Below are 19,107 nucleotides of genomic sequence, written 5' to 3'. Positions count from 1 at the left end.
AATATTTATGTAACCATCATTTCAATCAATAAAGAGCACATTACCAGATCCCCCTTTTCTCCTCCACTCTTTAACATTAAAGCAGAATTCTGACTTTTATGATATTTGCTTCTTTACATTTTATTTTTTACAGTACTGGGAATAGAACCCTAAGTCTTGCATGCCAGGCAAATCTAACCCCACTTATATTTAAAAACAGTTTTACTCCTAAAAAGTATCCTTAAACATGTTTTTCCCCATTATATATAAATGGAATTATATAGAATACATTTATTCTGTTATATTTTTTTAGCATTGTTTTTGTGAAGTTCATTCATTTTGCAGGTAGATTTAGTTCATTTGTTTCCATTGTTTATTTTTACAGTGGAAAATTAGCAAATGTAGAAAACCTCTTTAGGTATTTGTGACCTGCCTTTGTTTTAGAGGTAATGCTTCAAAAATGCTTACTTATTCCATTGGGCAAACATGCTTCTATTTATTTACCTTTTCTAATATTCTTGATATACAGTTGTGTTGTTTCTGGCTTTCAGTTATTAATTCTAATGATGCAATGACAATTTTTCTACTGCTTCTTTGTATAAATGTGAACTCATTTTTGAGTGTGAATTTTGAGTCATAGTGTGTGTTAACCTTAGCCTTGGTAGTTAACACCAGTGATTGGACCATTTAATTCCCAGCAGAATGAATGAAGATGTTGACATTAGGTTACTCTGTTTTGGGAGCATTATATATTCTTCTTGAGAGATAACCATTTTTGCTTTGCAAGATTGAGGTATTTTATAGAGAAAGATATGGTTAACACAGAAATAATTATTTTTAATTAGTCTGAAATTTGCATAATAAAAAATTAACCAATTAAGTGTGGCATTCTTACATGCACAGTGTTGTGCAACTACCACTTCTTTCTTGTTCCAAACATTTGCTTATGCCAACAGGAAATTACATATTCTTTAAGCTGTTTCTCACCATTTTCTTTACCCCAAACCTCAAGCAACCTCTACTCTGTGGATTTATCTGTTCTATATATTTCAAATATATTTAATTGTATACTATATGACTTTTTGTTAGTAGCTCTTCAATTTAATGTTTTTGAGGTTTATGCTCATTGTAGTGTAAATCAATACTTCATTGCTATTTATATTAAATTATATAAGAATTATATTCCTTTTTATGGATATAAGCCAGTTTATCCATTCATCATTGCATGGCCATTCTGGTTGTTTTGACCTTTTGACTAATATGAATAGTGCTGTTAGAAATATGTGTGTACATGTATTTGTTCAAGTACTTCTTGGCAATTCTTCTTGGGTATTTATACCTCTCCTTATTTTATTTAACTTACATGCTCTTTTGTAATACCTGATCAATTCTTGATATATGTAAATATTTCTATAGAAACTTATAATATAGATGAAAAAGAGGTAAATGGTATCTGAAAGAACTGTTGCAACTCAAAAAGTGTGACTTCTGTGGTCTGTATTCTCCTCTGTGCTTTGGCACTATTATTATTATTATTATTATTATTATTATTTTTAAAGGTATAGTGATTTTGTTTTTTTTTAGAGAGTGAGAGAGGAGAGAGAGAGAGAGAGAATTTTTTTTTTAATATTTATTTTTTAGTTCTCGGCGGACACAACATCTTTGTTGGTATGTGGTGCTGAGGATCAAACCCGGGCCGCACGCATGCCAGGCGAGCGCGCTACCGCTTGAGCCACATCCCCAGCCCTGGCACTATTATTTTTACAAGAACAGTTGTTAAATACTTGTATTTCACTTAACTAGTAATCTTCAAGTTTGAGAGTTTTGTAAATTGAAGGTTTTTAGAATCAATCCTGGATAAAAAAACATTCATTTTAAAATGTTTTTAGAATTTTTAATGTATAAAATTTAGAAATGTATGAGATACTGATATTTTTAGCCATTTGCGAGAAATTTTACTTCAGACCTATTTTTTGTTGTAAATTTTTTGTTATATATTTAGTTGTGTAGTATAGATCCTCTGAGAACTTCTTTGTTTTGAATATTTTGTTGACAGATTTCAAGAAATGATTTTTTTTGCAAGAGAGTTAATGTGCATGGGTAGTAGCTAGATCAATAGGAAGAAGTGCAGGTGTATTAGTTGATAATTCATGACTGATTTGTAGTCTTTACATTTATACATCTTTTTTTCTTTTTTTAATTTTTATTATTGGTTGTTCAAAACATTACATAGTTCTTGACATATCATATTTCATACATTTGATTCAAGTACATTTAGAAAACTTTCCTTTGCACATTTTTCTGCCTATTCTTCCTTCCTTTTTTTCTTATTGTAGATAGACACAATACCTTTATTTGATTTATTTATTTTTATGTGATGCTGAGGATTGTACCCATTGCCTCACACATGCTAGCCAAGTGCTCTACCACTGAGCCCCAGCCCCCCCCCACTCATTCTTCATTCTTAGTTAAGCAAACCACTTAACAAGTTCTGCGCTAGGCTTGGGGATAACATGTACAAAATTCAGTGATGTCCTTGTCCTCATGTATCTTCTACTCCAGGAGAAAAGACATATTAAATGACTGTGAACAGATGCCTTGTAGTATATATTTGTTGAAAGTTGGGAAATATCAAAGAAGGACTTTGTCATTTGTAGAGGGTCAGTAGTTGAAGGCTAATACTCGATTTCTTCATTGAAATATGCTGTTTTCTCTCAGCTTTATTGCTTTCATAGCTCTCCTCATAGTTTTATAGAAATTGCTGAAAGACGTTTCAACATTGACAATACTTAAGATTTCCTTCTGAAAGCAAGGAATTTCAGCAGGTATTTTCCTCCTGATAACACAAATGTAAAAATGTTATTATCTCAGAATTTCTCCATCACTCTTTCTAGATTTTCTCATTTTGTAAGCATAGACATAAAATGATAGTCATTTTTCTTCATTTTCTTTTTGTATCTTACATGTCAAAACAAAATGGGTCTTCTTGTTGGTTAGTTCTAAAAATGATATATTTAAAGTTTGTGTGGGTAAACAATCTGATGCTGGTAAAAAACAATGTAAACCTTTGAACAGGGAGGGATTCTTCTTGAAAATGAATCATGGTTTGGCGGTATTACTGTTGTTTGTCTGTGCTCTTTTTAGCAAAGTAAAGGAAACTGTTAAATAACAGTTGATATAGGGGTATTTCCTTTTTACTTTTTGGAGTCAATCCAGTTTAGGTTAGGATTATTTTATCTATTTGCTATTAAAAAAAACTTTCCAGAGGATGTTTATTTATTTGAAATATATTCTAAATATCTCTTTCATTTCCTATCTTCTTGCCTGGACCTTAGTCTAGATGAGGAGTTCTTAAATTGAGATTCATAAAGAGGATAGGAAAAAACTTATGTCTTTATATTCCTTATTTCTTTACCAAAAGTACACATTTACTTTCATTATGAATATAGAAAACACATGACGATTACATTAGTAGTACTTATGACATGTTGCCAATAAAAAACACATATGTTTTCATATCACATTATATATGAAATATATCTCTTTTGAAATAGTATCCAGGAATGAACTATGGATGTTCTACCACTGAGCTATCTCCCCAGTTCTTTTAAAAAATTTTTATTTTGAGACATGGTAAGACTGTGTTTGGCAGAAACCAAAACTGAAGCTGCCCTCGATCTTAGGACCCTCCTCCTTGATCCCAAGCTGCTGGGATCACAGGCGTGCACCATTGTGCCCAGCTTAAAATATGTATCTTTAACTATTGAATGTATCTTCAGATTGTTATTTATGTTCATTGCTGTTTTGAAATTATTATGTATGATACATAATAATTTTACTTATTTTAATGTGAATTTATTGCATATATCACTATAATACCACATTGTTTTTATTATATTTATAACTGTTTTTGCTGGGAGAGATGAACCCAGAGGTGCTCTACCTCAGAGCTACACCCCCCAGCCCTTTTTATTTTACTATATTTGGGTCTCAGGTTGCTGAGGCTGACCTCAAACTAGCAATTTTCCTACCTCAGCCTCCTGAGTCAATGAGATTGCAGGTGTGCACCTCCATATTTTATAACTGTATTTTAACTTAGTTTACTTCCTTCTGGAGTATAAGTATTTGTAAGTATTCTGAGAAGGAGTCTAGGTTTTCCTCAACTGTCCAAATAGTCTGTGATGCAAAAATTATTATGAATCTCTGATCATCATATCTCTCCTCATCTGTTTCAATAAACTTTAACTATTTTTACTATATAATAAGCATTTTCTTTGTTAACCATAAAATGATCAGCTAATTTTCTGCTTAAATCATGTGTCTCATTATGTTGTTAAAATCTTAGATAATTTTTCTTCTAATTTCCATATTCTTCTTGCATCATACCTAGATTCTTGTACCCTTCCATCAGTATGCCACATATATTCATTTTTAATAACTTTTCCAGTTGCACTCTTTTTTACTTGAAAATAATTGTTACCACTTTGAATGTCTACTAAATCAACTAAAATATCACTTTATCTCTAAAGCCTTCTCTTGATGTTGTATCATGTGTGTAAACCACAGTACTATTACCCTGTACAAATGTTACATCACTGTCACATGGAAATTATTCATTGACATGTCTATGCTTCTAGATTAACCTCCATAAAGACAAAATTTTCCTGTTTGTATTTGAAATCTTGGCACCTCATGTATTAGTTGGTTAATGTAGACCCTAATGCTTTAAACGCCTTTAGAAGTTTTCCTATAAAGACGATTGGAATTTTAAATCATTACTTACCAGAATGAAGAGATTTTTTATTCCTGGTAGCCTTGCTTTTCAATTTAATATATGTAAGGTACATTCATTTGTCCACCAACTGTGAATTAATGTTTAGCATGTCCAGGCCACTGCACTCTGGGAGTGTAACAGCAAATGTAAGGGGAAATGTGCCTGACCCCATGCAGCTATGGAGAAAAATTAAAAATGGAAAGGAATAGGAAATTCCCAGAGAAGATCTCAATTTCAAATTACATCCTTTTTGTAGGTTTTTATTGAGAAGATGACATGTGAGCAAAGACCTGATGGAAATCAGGGACAATATCATACATATTGGAGCAACCAGTGTAGAATTTAAAGGTGGGAGTACATCTGTACTCTTGAGGGTGGGGCAAGGAGTTCAGCATGGCTAAAGCAGTATGTGAGGTGCAAGAGGGGTGATGAGGTCAGAGAGGTATCATGACCAGATCACATCAACTTGGGACTTTCACTCAAGTGGGAAGGGTGGGCTCGGAGCGTTTTGAGAAGAAGAATGGCATGGTAAGACTGTGTTTGGGCAGAAACCAAATAGAAATATATATGGAGACTATGCAGTTGGTACATGGATAAGGGTGGAAACCTAGATAGACTAGTAAATAGAGCATTTGAAAAATCCAGGAAAGAGAAGATGAAGTTTGGACCTGGTTGTCTATCGTGGGACTTGCCAGCGGTCTTGATATATTGATTATGGGAGGACCATTGGCATTTCTGGTTTATTTTATGATATGTATGAAAGAACAAGTGAGTCAGGATGATTAGTGAAGCATTTTGGTGGAATAACTGGAAAAATGAAGTTGCTATAAACTTAAAACAGCAATACTATGGATAAATCAGATTTGGGAATGACAGAATCAGGAATGTTGCACATGTTAAATTTAAGATCTTTCTTTGATTTCCTAGATGGGGGGTAAGAATATTACTGATTTTACAGAGTTACTGTGACCATCAAAACACATTGAATAGTGTTTGGCACATATCAAATACTTAATGAAAATTAGCTGCTCTCTTTTGTATCTTCACTGATCTACTGTTAATTTATCAGTATATAGGATTGATTTATTTTTCCATGTTTTTTATATATTGCCTTTTATCTAGAAAACAGAATAAAGGAATAATTGACCAAATAGTGAATGAATGAAACACAATTCTGAACTTATTCTGTACAGGCTTTTGTGGAGTTATAGTGCTCAATGTTGATATTAACTTGTGACATTGTTTCTCAAATGACTCCAATGCAAAATTGTGATACTAGTATTATTTTAATCTGTTCTGCTTGTTTTGATCTATATCTCAGGTTATATAGCTTGATAAATTAATCCACCTGTTTTTGAGTCTTGGCATTTCTTTATTTTGCAAAATGGTTTTCCATGTAAGTTTAAGAATATAGGGTTTACCATAGCCCAGGACTTTGAAGGAATTTATTTATTTTTCCTCCTGTTTCCACTGAGTAAATGGAGATCTTGAATTGTCTTTTGCAGTTCTTTAGATTTCTTGGAAGTGTCTTCTTTTCCTTTAAGTCATTCTTTCTTCTCAAAGAAGGAGTTGTGTTCCAGTCACAGATTTTGGCATCTGAATTCCATATCATGCTTTTTCCAAAAGAAAGTAGTTGGTTAGATTTGAGGCCTTGTTTCAAGCAGGCATCTGATTCCTTGGACTTGAAACCTCCATAATTTCAGTAAAGCGCTTTTGAAAAACTAGCAGTATCACTTTTCTTTTTAGCATTTATATGAGGCATTCATTTTACCACTTGGAACTGTTTATAGCTTTCATTTGATGGTTTATTGTAATTATTTACTTTTGTTGATCATGAGTTTTCTTGATTCAGACCACATCACAATTGTAAATACAAAGCAACCACACATTTCAGCCTTATATAGTTTCACCTACTTAAGAGAATCAATAATAATGTGATGTTTCTTGACTTCTCCTTCCACATCACTGTTTACTTATGGATTGAAGTTTCCATGAGTATGTTTTAATTTTTGCCAAGAAAAATCAATCATGTGCACTGTAGCTCTGCTTTAAATTTTATGCCTCATATGACATAGAGTATATAAATAGTATATACATGTTAAATGGGGAGCAATTTTTTAGGATAGATTAGTACCTGGGTTTTGTTGGTTCCCTGTTCTTTATTGCCTCAGCTCAGATGCAGTATTGTTTCTAATCTGTTATTTGGAAGACTAACATTTTCCTGCTGAACTTGTTTTCCTGTAAGTTTTTTAAAAAATCATTCTTTTAAAATATTGTAACATTATGTTAGTTTTGACATGTACTGTATACCAAACTCATATTTAAATATTTCTCAAAGATAGCAGATGAGTTATTTTTTGAGGTTTTTTCTTCTTTTTTTTGGTGGTACTGGTGATTGAATGCAGGGTGTTTTACCACTAAATCCACTCCCAGTCCCCTTATTTATTTATTTTTTATTTTGAGACAAGGTTTTACTAAATGGTGGAGACTGGCTTCAAACTTGTGATCCTCGTGCCTTAGCTTCCTAAATTGCTGGAATTACAGGGTGTGCCACTGTGACTTGAAGCAGATGAGTTCTTTATGGAAAAGAGTGATCACATAATATATTTCTAATAAACAATATGGTTTAAGAATCACTAATTGAAGAAATTTTCTTCTAAAGAAAACTATTGCTGGACCAGGTAGCATACACCTATCTATCATCTCAGTGATTCCAGAGACAGACGCAGGAGGATTACAAGCTTGAGGTTAATCTCAATAATTTAGTAAACCCTAAGCAACTTGGTGAGACCTTGTTTCAAAGGAAAAAAAAATAGCATGTGTATAGGTATATAGCTCAGTGGTAAAGCTCCCCAGTGCTCCTCCCCCCCAAAAAAACCCCAAATAAACAAAGAAACCAAACAAGAGAAAGATGTTATAACTATATAATTTATTTTTATAGCAGTTGTAGGTTTGTAGAACAATCAAGAGAAAGGTATGGATAGCATAATTTTTGGGAGAAACAATCTGTGGATAACCTTTTAAAACTCCAGATAATACAGTACCTCTAAATTACACTTTAAAATAAATGTCAGTTTTTGTAATTGGCACTTGAGGCTAGCTCAGAGTTTCTTGTTTTGCTTTTTACTGTTTGTAAAGTGTTTTTAGTTTTCTGTACAGTTTTTACATTGAAAAAAATAATAAATTCTCAAGTTTCACCATAGTTTTATTTTCAAATGGTTAAAGTGACATGCCTCTAGAGGGCAATGTTTTCTCAACTTTTCTGTATTGTAATCACAAGAAATCCTGGGACAAACATTGGAGTACTGTGAATGTCGATGTGTTGTCGGGCCTTGTGTATAATACTTCTTCTTCTGCTTCTTTTTTTTTTTTTAAAATTGTGTTCTATGGTTTATTCCTCTTTGACTTTTTAGAGCGTTGGACTTTAGAAATATGTTACTGTCAATTCATATCCTCTTTGAATATTCTATTTACCTAGTTCCTGTGAATGAGTTCAGTTATTGAATAGAAAAAAAAATTAGTTATCTCACTCAAGTAAAAATATCAGTATGTTCTAAAAATTCCTTCCTTTTGTTGTCTATAAAATACTAATTAAGGACTTTTGATCTGTGTACTTTGAGGTATAAGAGTGAGTAGATTCTATTATTGAGGCACTGAGGCATTATTAGGGCTAGAAGTTATTATCTTTCGTTTTCTATTAGTGTTGGTTGGACCTTTATTGTTGTTTATTTTTTAATATAGATTTCATTTCTTGTCAAAGACATATATACATTTACTAGAAAAATCTCATAATACCATAATTTTAGAGTTAAAGTCAGTCTCCTGCCCTTTCCCTCCCACTCTGTCACTCCTCAGAGGCTTCTTTTTCCAGCTCTTTGTAATTTTTTCTCTGCTGTTTTCTTTTTTTGCCCTTTTCTGGAATTCCTGTCAGTTGAATAATGAATCGCCTTTCTTGGGCCCCTAACTTTCTTGAATATTTTCTCTCTCTTTTTTTTCCTTCACTTTATGAGGGCATCTCCAACTTTAACTTCTACTCTTCTCATTGCGTTTTTATTTCTGTGATACGTTTCTGATATGCTTTTCTTTCAATGTTTCTTTTATGGCCATACCCTTATTTTATACATCATAGTGCTATCTCTTTAAGTGATAGTTAATAATTTTAAAAGTTTTTTTGTTGTTGTTCCTTGTTTTAGCTTCATTTCCTCTGAATCCCTTTTTCAATTTTTTTTTAGTTTTGATCTTTTCTCTTTCATATTTGCACCATGGTTGTTAACCCTGATTGTACATTCTACTTAAACTGGATAGATTTAAAAAATACTAATGCCTAAGCCTCATCAGATTGATTAAACCAAACTACTGATTTCAGTGTCTGGTAATCTTTGACTGATCATTCTTATTTTTAATTTTCAGGGTATTTTGTTTATTAATTTATTTTTGTCATTTTATTTTTTATTTAGTCAATGAATCAGTGCTAAGGAACTAATTAGAACCTCTTTGAATATAGCAAGGAACACCAACTTATAGGTCTCAGGTAGGACTGGCTTTTTTTTTAGGGTACCCCCAATAATTACTATTCATAGGTCTTCTCACTTAGCTTGGTCACTTTCCCAATTAAGTATCCTCTATCCTCTGTTCAGGGTGCCTTTGGGGTAGGGAAAGCCTTTCCGGCAATAAACTTAGAAGTTGATTTTCAGAGAGTTGAAGGAGTTATATTATTTTAGGCTAATGATTAAAATAACAAAGAGGATCTGGAGAATCTATTTGCACGGTATTCTTGCTTTTTCCAGTGAGGAGGCTTCTTAACTAAGAATTCTGGTCTGCTTCTACTGAAATAGAAATCTTTTTATGGATACCAGGAGGTATAATTTTTAGATGCTTGAGTAAAAAATAAAAACTATTTATCAATAACTCTTTCTGAAGAAGGGCATAAATGTTTATTTCTTTTTATACCTATCAAAAGGAAAATCTGAATTATTTTTACATTATTTGGTTTTGAAAAAAAATTAAAGGGAATAGAGTGGGTAGGCTTCTTAGAATATGTAATAACCAGTGTCTTAATGATAAACCCAAATGAACAGATTAAGAAATTATCAGACCTGAGTGTAGCAGGCATGAGTAGTCTTGAGGTGTAAAAACGGAGCAGAATTGCTGTTGATATTTATAATCTACAAAATGGCAAAAAGACTAGGGTCAGTGCCATACTAGGGTTATATATAAGGAGAAATAAAATCTATGATAGTTTTTACCATATAGGGTAAATGGCATTCTGAATTTGGAAGAGGATGAGAAAAGGAAAAGGATTTAAGGTTCATTGGAAGGTTACTCACATTGGTTGATGTATTTTTTCAGGTGAGAATATTGAAGCTAGAGTGAGGCACCAGAGAATTTCAGAACAGATAGAGGAATTAATGTGGGCATTGTTATTGGTAGCTTCAGAAGAAATATCCCTTTTCAGCATAAGGAAACATCCTTGTTAGGAAATGCTTAGTAAGTGTTCAATAATATTTCACTCTGGCAGAGTAGACTACATTGAAATGTGTCCACATTTGATAAAATTATGAATGGAGAAATATAAGGTGACAGTACTGAAAATGAATATAGTTTTCTGGCAGTGATCTGGCTGATTAAGAAACAGTATTTCAGGGTTGGGGCTGTAGCTCAGTGGCAGAGTGCTTGCCTAGCACGTGTGAGGCACTGGGTTCAAGCCTTAGCACCACATACAAATGAAATGAATAAAATAAAGGCACGCTGTCCGTATAAAGAATATTTCTGTTAGAGGAGTCATTATTTCTTCCGTGTAGTTTGCCCAAGGAGGATAGCCATGGTATCACACCTCTTTGTGGTTCTTACGCTCAAGGATTTTTTTATAAAATGAGTCTTATAATAAAATTTATATAGGTAAATTCGGGGATATGGTTTTGGAAAAATAATTAGAAGTCCAGGACTTGAACTACTTATTAGTGTTCGGGTGATAATGCTAAGTTTAAATTTTTGCATGTGAATAATTCTTTTTTACAAACTGTTGATAATTTAGGCAGCAAAATTGAGTGTTGGTTTCCAGTTTTCTTCTTGAACAAAATAGTAGCCAGATTTTGATGGAAATACATTTAAATGTTCTGAAGCTAGCAATAAAATGTATGTGAATATAATAAAAGGGTTTATCTTCCCTCTTGTCAAAACTGCTGATTTGGCCCTTTTGCTCTATACTCCCATCTTTGTTTGGTTGTTAAAATCTGTTGCTCTTTCCCATCTAAAGGAAATGCATCTTTGACACTTCTCATGACCTGAGTCATGATGCTGAAATAGATCCAGAAAATATTCTCAACAGTCATGGGTAATAAGGTTTCCGCTGGGGGGTGGGGGATGGGGTTGCGCAGGAAGGAAGAACTGGAAGAATTGGAGGTTGTGGGGAGAAGAGAATCCTTGCTGTGTTGGTTTATATCTTTTTAATTATTAGGAAAATTGTTTACATCTTACTGTTATACTTATTATTCAACAGAAAACACATTGATTTTAATATTTAATTCTTCCTCAAGTATATGTTTAATGTAATTGAAAAAGACAATTGCAAATGTTAAAATTATTTCTGAAGTTCTTCATGTCTTAAGAAAATGCTCCTCATATATTGTAATTAGTTCAGTATTTCATCTTATTATATGTTTGTTTTTATTCCTGAACCAACTCTCAATATGTCTATGTCTTACATGTTTTCCAGTTTAAGTAATAAGGACATATTTCTTGAATTAAGTAGACAAAATTTATATTTTTTTCCTTGAACAATGAAGTGCTTCTGTTTGCTTTGTTGATAAGCCACAGAATTAATTGTATGATAAGAAAGGAGAATTGAGTTATACTATGGTTAAGAAATAATTTTAATGATGACTTGTACTTTGGGACACTTATTTTTATCCCAAATTTGGTTTAAGGGTATTTGATGTTGGGTTTATAATTCTGGGGGTCTTTTACTAGGGTTAAAATTCTTCATTCTGAACAGTGAGTTTTAGAACTATATTTGAGTTTGATTTAGAAAAGTGGGGAATTTGAAGGTGCTCTGATATGATAGATTTATGAATAATTCAAATCTTAAGAAAAAAGCTCCAGCTCTTTTTCTCATTTTTTGTATGTATATGCAGAAGTTACTTCTCTAGTTTACATAGACTACTTTTATTGTCTGTAGTCTATTTACCATTTAGAGAATTTTTCCCTTTTGTCAAACTATAATCTGATATTTAGAGATAAAAATTGCAGAAACTTCTTCAATACTAATAATACCAGCTCTCAGTATATTTCCCTCATCCCAGAATCTTGGAGTGCTGTAATGATAAGTTAAAGTAACAAACTTCCTGCTTTTATGGAGGAGGTTTTATTCATTCAGCATATAAATTGGGTTAACTATGTGATTGAGATTAAGTTGTATATTTTTAAAGCACATTTTTTTTGTATTTCAGTAGAATTCTTGATAGCCATTTCTTTTATTTTCCCCTGTTTGTAACATTGTCCATAATTCCTGATCTCTTCTCTTTTTCTAGACTTATTGTTTTCCACCTATGTTTTTTAGACTCCTTATTCCAGCTCACTTTACTTCCTTGTTTGAACAGTGTAAACTATACTTGCTCTACTTGTAATTTTCGCATATTATTTCTTTATGACTTTTTTTTTAAGATTTTTAGTTGTAGATGGACACAATACTTTTATTTTGTTTATTTAGTTTTATGTGGTGCTGGGGAATGAATCCAGGGCCTCACACATGCTAGGCAAGCGCTCTACCACTGAGCTACAACCTCAGCCTCTTATTTATGACTTTTTTATATATTGAATTTCTGAATCCTTTGAGTATATTTTAGCTTTAAGGAAAGAAATATACTTAAATTTACATGTTATGGTAGCCAGCACATTAAGAGTAATAATGAACAGGTGAAAATTCAGACTAGAAGAGGAAAATCTCCTAGCAAATTATTCATTGAATTATCATACATAAATATACATGCAAGTATATAAATAGCTATTTTATTGTTAGTACAATATCAATTCTTCAAAGTAGTTTTATTTCTATTGATATTTATTTATTAAGTACTAGTGCAAAGTGTCATGTATGCCCCTTTCTATGTAGTAGCAAGAAGTAATGACAATATCATTAAGAACCTCAGTCAGCTGGGTACTGTGGTACATGCCTGTAATCTCAGCTACTGAGGAGGCTGAAGCAGGAGGATCACAAGTTTGAGGCCAGCCTCAACAACTTAGTGAGGTCCAACCAACATAGCAAGACCCTGTCTCAGAAAATAAAAATAAAAAAGGCTGAAGATGTAAATCAGTGGTAAAGCACCTCTAGGTTCAATCTCCAGTGCTCCCTAGCTCCCTTCTAAAAAAAAGGACCTCCATTATTACCTTGAAAAATAATATAGAGTTTTGTTTTTAGTGTATTTTGTGCTTGATTTGTCTTCTTACCTTCCTAGTCTTTCCAGTACTACCTATGGAAGTATCTATGGTGATGTGAGCTGTTTACTTGAAAAAAGCAACAAGTGTTTTTGCTTGAAATGCATAAACATTTGCAGTATTTTTTCTATACTATCTAATGCCTTAAAAAAAAGTTGTAGCAAGAATAAACCAAGTAAGAATTGTCCTTGAACATTTTTTTGTTTAATTACGTCTCAACTATGTGTCGTGTTAATAGTCTTTTAAAATATGTGTATCTGTATACGTATGTGTGCGTGTGTGTGTGTGTGTGTGTGTGTATAAAATTTATTTTCTTTTAATTGTGTGTTCTATTCCCCTTGACTCCTGTGAACAAGCATTGCTTCCGCCCAGCTTGGTATGTGGGTCAGAAGGCACTGTTTCTCACCAGGGCGCTGCTGTTTCCTTTTCCTACTTGAGTAGATTACAGATTATATTGGAACATGCCTGAGAAAAGGTCAAAAAGGAGGGTGAAAGTCCTAGAACTGCAGCTGGGAAGCTTGTCATTCTCATCTAGGAAAGGGGAAGAGAGAGAGGCTCCCATCTTAATCCAAAGTAGCCCACATACAGAAAATTCCCATTTGAAAAGGATACTACTTATATATTTGGAACGGATTTTATTTGATTTTCATTAAATAATTACTGAGTATAAGGTTGGAAGAGCTTGAATGTCAAATTAGATGGCAATTAAGAACTAAGCAATGTTTTTAAAATTTTAGATCTTAAATTTGCAGTGATTGTTTTGCAGAACAAGCTACCATTGGGCTCTTTTTGACAGCATTAAAATTCAAAGCTCTTCAACTCCAGAATTAACTTAAACTCCTTGGTAAATTTTAGATTTTTTATCCCTGTAAGTTCCACAACAGTATATTAAAAACAGACCAATAGTTTTGGCCTTCTGTGGAATGCTAAAATGCACACAAAAGACTCATAGAATTGATTACCCAGTTTTGATAAGATGGTATGGAATAGATCATCTATATGATGTTTCAGAGTAAGGAAATTGAAAAGGGGACAAAGGTAAAGGAAATAGTTGGAAATTGGGCGGTTGCTGTAGATCTGTCTTCTTTGGAGTGCCTGGGGTCTGCATTAACATTGATTGTTGTAGTGTACCTCATTAATCCGATTTCAAAATGCAAGAATTCAGAATAGCAAACCAGGGACACTGACTTGGGAATCTTATATTCTTATACAATGAATCTTTTGGATGTGTGGAGACAATGAGATAAAAATTTGAATCAGTTGAAAGGAGTAAAGTATACTGAATTGTAAGAGGGTTTCTATTGTAAATCTTCCAGAAAGTACCTGAAGTGAATAAGGCCTGCATCTGTGATCAGAATGGAAAAAGTCAGATGATCAGATGAGTTCAGATCTCCTTCTAACAGAACTATCCTATGAGGCACCGTTTATGCTGTCTCCTTTCCTTTTGTTCTTTTGTAAACGAATCTGTAACATTTTTGTACTTATTTGTCCCCAAATCCCTAAAGACAACAAAAGCATAATATTCCTTTGCTCTACAAATGCTTCATTTAGTTTACCTTTTTCCATTGTAGTGCTTAGTTTCTCATACACTCCATTCTTAAAGAATCTTCCTTTGACCCCAATTGGCGACAACCTATAGCTTGTGATTCTAGAAACTTATGACAAAAGGTCTCATTGACATACTCCTCCTCTTCTTTCTTTTTCTTTTCTTTTCAGTCCTGGAGATTGAACCTAAGGGCACTTACCCACAGAGCCACATTCATTGCCCTTTTTATTTTTAAAACAGGATCTTGCAAAAATTTGTCAAGGCTGGACTCAAACTTGCAGTCCTCCTGTCACAGCCTCTTGAGTTGCTGGTATTGCAGCTGTGCACCAATGTGTCTGGCTGATGTGATACTCTTTTAATGTGTTTTCTATGATTATTATCCTTTAATTGCTTACTATTATTTTAGGTGATTTTATTCCCACTGGTTCATAATCTAATGGGATAACAAAAAATTTTAGGTTGAGAGGAGGCTTATTTATTATTCTTTCTTATTTTAACTCTTTTTATTTGCCCTGGAGATAAGATGCATGCATACTTACATATGCACAACACACTGATATTAACTTTACTATTTAGCATAATGTGAAATGTTCAACATTTTCAGGGTCTTGCTTGCTTTAGAAAGTTCTTGCAGTTGGCAGTTTGCCACATTCACATGTTCTCACATCACTGCATTCAGAAGCTAAGAATACCAACCTGGCAGCTTCTGCACAGAGGATAAAGATAAAACAGAAAGGAGTCTAGCTTTCCAGCCACATTACCTGGGAGTTGCTGCTGATGTCTTTTCCACAAATGTCCAAGTTTGTCAAAGCCCAGTAAATCTTGGAAAGTTTATTTTCCTTGTAGCATCTGTGTTTTATAATGGGTCTTTTAATTTGTTTTTACTTTGTCTGCAGGGATTTCTTTTGTCCGGAGTTTTCAGACTCTGTCTTTTTTTTTTTTCCTGTGGAAGTGAGTCCGTTAATGATGACTGGTTTGGGAATATGCCGCTCTGCAAACCTGACCTGACAAGCTCTTTCACCAGTGCAGCAACAAAGGCCATTGTTATTTTCTGTTCACTTCTTTCCTCTGTGTTTTTATAGTATAAAACGTCTGGGAAAGCCAAAGTTGCGACAATGCATAAATAAGGTGCCACTTTGAAGTTAACCAAACTTTTAGTAAACGAATCAAACCATATCGATCTCCCATATGCAGACTGTAGTACTGTGTGTCGATATGGAGACTGAGAGGACCCCTTGCACAAAGTACAGTGTACCTGCAGGCATTCTTAATCCAAAGGGCAGTGGAGAAAAGAGGTCTTATGAGGTTGTTATCTTAATTCCTTCTTTGAAAATGCAAATTTGTTCACCATACACACAGAAATCAGTGGTTAAACTCCAAAGTGAACTGTTCTGGCTTAGTGCTTTGTATTATAACTTTAAAAAATAATTACAACAGTAATCATACTACTGAAAACAGAACAAACAAAATATCATGGCTTTAAACATCAGGGGATGTTTGTTAAATTCTGATTTTAAAATGATTTTCTATTCTCAAGTAGAACTGCTTCAGTTTACTGGGAAACCATTTTATTGGAACTTAGGATTTTTCCCTGGAGAAGCCCATCTATCATAGATACTGGTAACCCTCTAAAGGATCAAAGCTCTAGTGGATTTGGATAAAGACCCAAAAGCCTGAAGGCTTATGCAAGTTTATCTATATAGACTAAGCCCAAAAAACTGGGATGAGAGTCTTAGAAGAGCTTATTTTCTCATGAGATTTTTGGGACTTCCTCTGTCTGGTTGTGCCAGAAATACTGTGAGAATATCCATTCTCATGGCATTTGTCACTTACAGGTCTTGTCCCAGCTGGAATTTGAAAGTATAATGGTGTGTGAAATATTTTTTGTATCTTAAGGCTTCATGAAACCCACTAGTAAGACCAAAATTAAACAACCTCTGCTCTTCCCATTGTGCTCATATGGTAATAGCAAATAAAAGTATGGGAAGGAGTGTTAGTAAAGATGACACTTTTATGTAGTGGCTCTCTTCATGGTTGTCAGAAAAAATTCACTTTATTATTACTATCATATATATTCTTGAGAGGTCGCACAAATAAAAAGAGCAGGGCAAGTTTTAATCCAAATCCAAGGCAGACATTATGGGTTTCTTTTTCCCAAACCTCATTATATTAAGAAGTTTGAGGTTTAATGAAACTTCCTGACATGGAAATGTTAGACTTGATTTAACCACAGAGAAGTTTCTGAATGTCTGGGATGCTTTTTGTTGTTGTTGGTGCTGTTGTTTCCAGTTCTGGGATTAAACCCGGGGCCTGGTGCATGCTAGGCAAGTAATGTACACTTGAGCTACATTTGCAGCCCCTAAAATATCTCTTCTTGAATTTTCTGAGTTGAGGCTCCTTGGCCTCTTCAACATGAGACTAGGCGGGGTCATGAAAGCCATGGTCTCCAGTCATTTGACTATCTTATGAAGTACTTTGTGTCCCCTCCAGAATTATTTTTTCTATAGATCATAGTGCTGTATTTTCCTCTACCTCCTGGGTATGGGAAAAATACATTTCTTTCATTCATTTAATAATCATTTATTGAATGGATGGTCATTAAATGTCAGCTATTGAGATTTCCTGGCTAAGTTGGTTCTCTCATTTTACTAACTCCTGATGTTATTTGTTATTCATCTCTCTTAATTCTTTATTCTCTTTTAGAAGAGCAAAATAAGATATAGGTTCATTTCTCTGTGCTCATATTTTATATATTTTATCTCCCTTTTTAAGTTTTCCTCCAAAAACACTGGAAAAATGATTCCTTTCTCTTCATTCCTCAAACATTTTCCAGATATCTTTATTAGTATGTTTTTCTCTAATTTTTCATTTTTTTTCTAATGCTTTTCTGTACCACTATGTTATGAACACTTTCAGATTCCCTCAGATTTATTCATTTAGGACCTACCGTAGGGGATGATCCTAATAAGCCTCTAAAACTGTGTAGTAGAAAAGTGAATGTTGAATGAAACCTTTACTCTGTATTGTCTCATCTTGTTCCTATCTTATCTCAAGTCTCAATCTTTAAATCTTTGTTCTACATTGATTACCTTTATCATTTCCTATTCAAGGTCCCTTTCCTTATCTATCACATTTGACTTTTCTTTCTATTGAAACTACCGTATTGGAGGCTATCAAAGTTAGTAGCTTTTCCCCTTGGTTTGCCATATTAAATCTACTCTTTATTGACCATTTCATTAACATACTTATTTCTTTTTTAACAAAATGCAAACTTATTTTTATTGCTTTATTTTTATTTTAATTTGTTCTTTTTTGTTGTACATGATAGTAGAATCTATTTTGATATAATTATACAAGCATGGAATATATCTTATTCTAATTAGGATCTCATTCTTGTGGATGTATACCATGTTGAAATTCACTGTGGTGTATTCACATACATTCATAGGAAAGTTATGCCAGAACATTCCACTGTTACTTCTATTTCTATCTGCCTCCCTTCCCTGCATTCAGTCAAATCCACTGAACTTCTGAACCCTCCCCTCTTGTTGTGGGTTAGCTTCCACATATCAGAGTGCGTGTGTGTGTGATGAAAACATTCCATCTCCTTTCTTCCAATAAGAATATGAAGTAATACACCAGAACTTATTAAACTATAAACCAGTTATATTAAACTATAATTATAACTATAGTTTAGTACTCATTGACCATACTTTCCCCATTCCTCCCACCCCAGCTCAACCTCTGGTAACTACCATTCTACTCTGAATTTCTGTGTGATCAACTTTTTTTAAATCCCGAGTATGACTGAGATCTTTCAGTACTTGTATTTCTGTGCCTGGCTTATTTCACAATTACATAATGACCTACAGTTCCATCCATGTTCTCATAAATGGCAAGATTATATTATTTTTATGACTGAATAGTATTCCATTATACATATTTACCACATTTTCTTTATCTGCTCATTAACCAATGGACACTTAGGTTATTTCCATTTCTGGCCATTGTGAATAATACTGCAGTACACGTAGTAGCACGAATGTCTCTTTGACATGCTGATTTCATTTCCTTAGATATTTGTCCAGTAGTGGGATTGCTGGATCATATGTAGTAGTATTAATTTTTTGAGGACCCTTCAAACTGTTTCCACAATGAATATATTAATACATTTTCCCACCAATAGTGTGCAAGCATTCCTTTTCTGCTGTTTTTATTTTTTTCCCCTCTCAAGATACTTTTGGCTATTTGTTGTTGTTGTTCCCTACAAATACTAGGATTTTATCTTCTGTTTCTGTGCCACTCATATTTTAGTAGGTATTTGCATTGAATGTATAGATCAATGCAAATACCTACTAAAGTAGTATGGATGTTA

General features: G+C 33.4%; 1 protein-coding gene across 9 annotated transcripts in view; it reads left to right on the top strand.

Annotated features, from left to right (window-relative positions):
• The window catches only part of Bcas3 (BCAS3 microtubule associated cell migration factor), a 573,169-nt gene that overhangs the window by 225,263 nt on the left and 328,799 nt on the right, over positions 1 to 19,107 (top strand). The gene's annotated exons all lie outside the window — the stretch shown is intronic.

The sequence above is a fragment of the Ictidomys tridecemlineatus genome, chromosome 3 (assembly GCF_052094955.1).
Source record: "Ictidomys tridecemlineatus isolate mIctTri1 chromosome 3, mIctTri1.hap1, whole genome shotgun sequence".
NCBI lineage: Eukaryota > Metazoa > Chordata > Mammalia > Rodentia > Sciuridae > Ictidomys > Ictidomys tridecemlineatus.
Note: the sequence above shows the minus strand (reverse complement) of the source record. Positions and strands in the feature narration are given on the sequence as shown.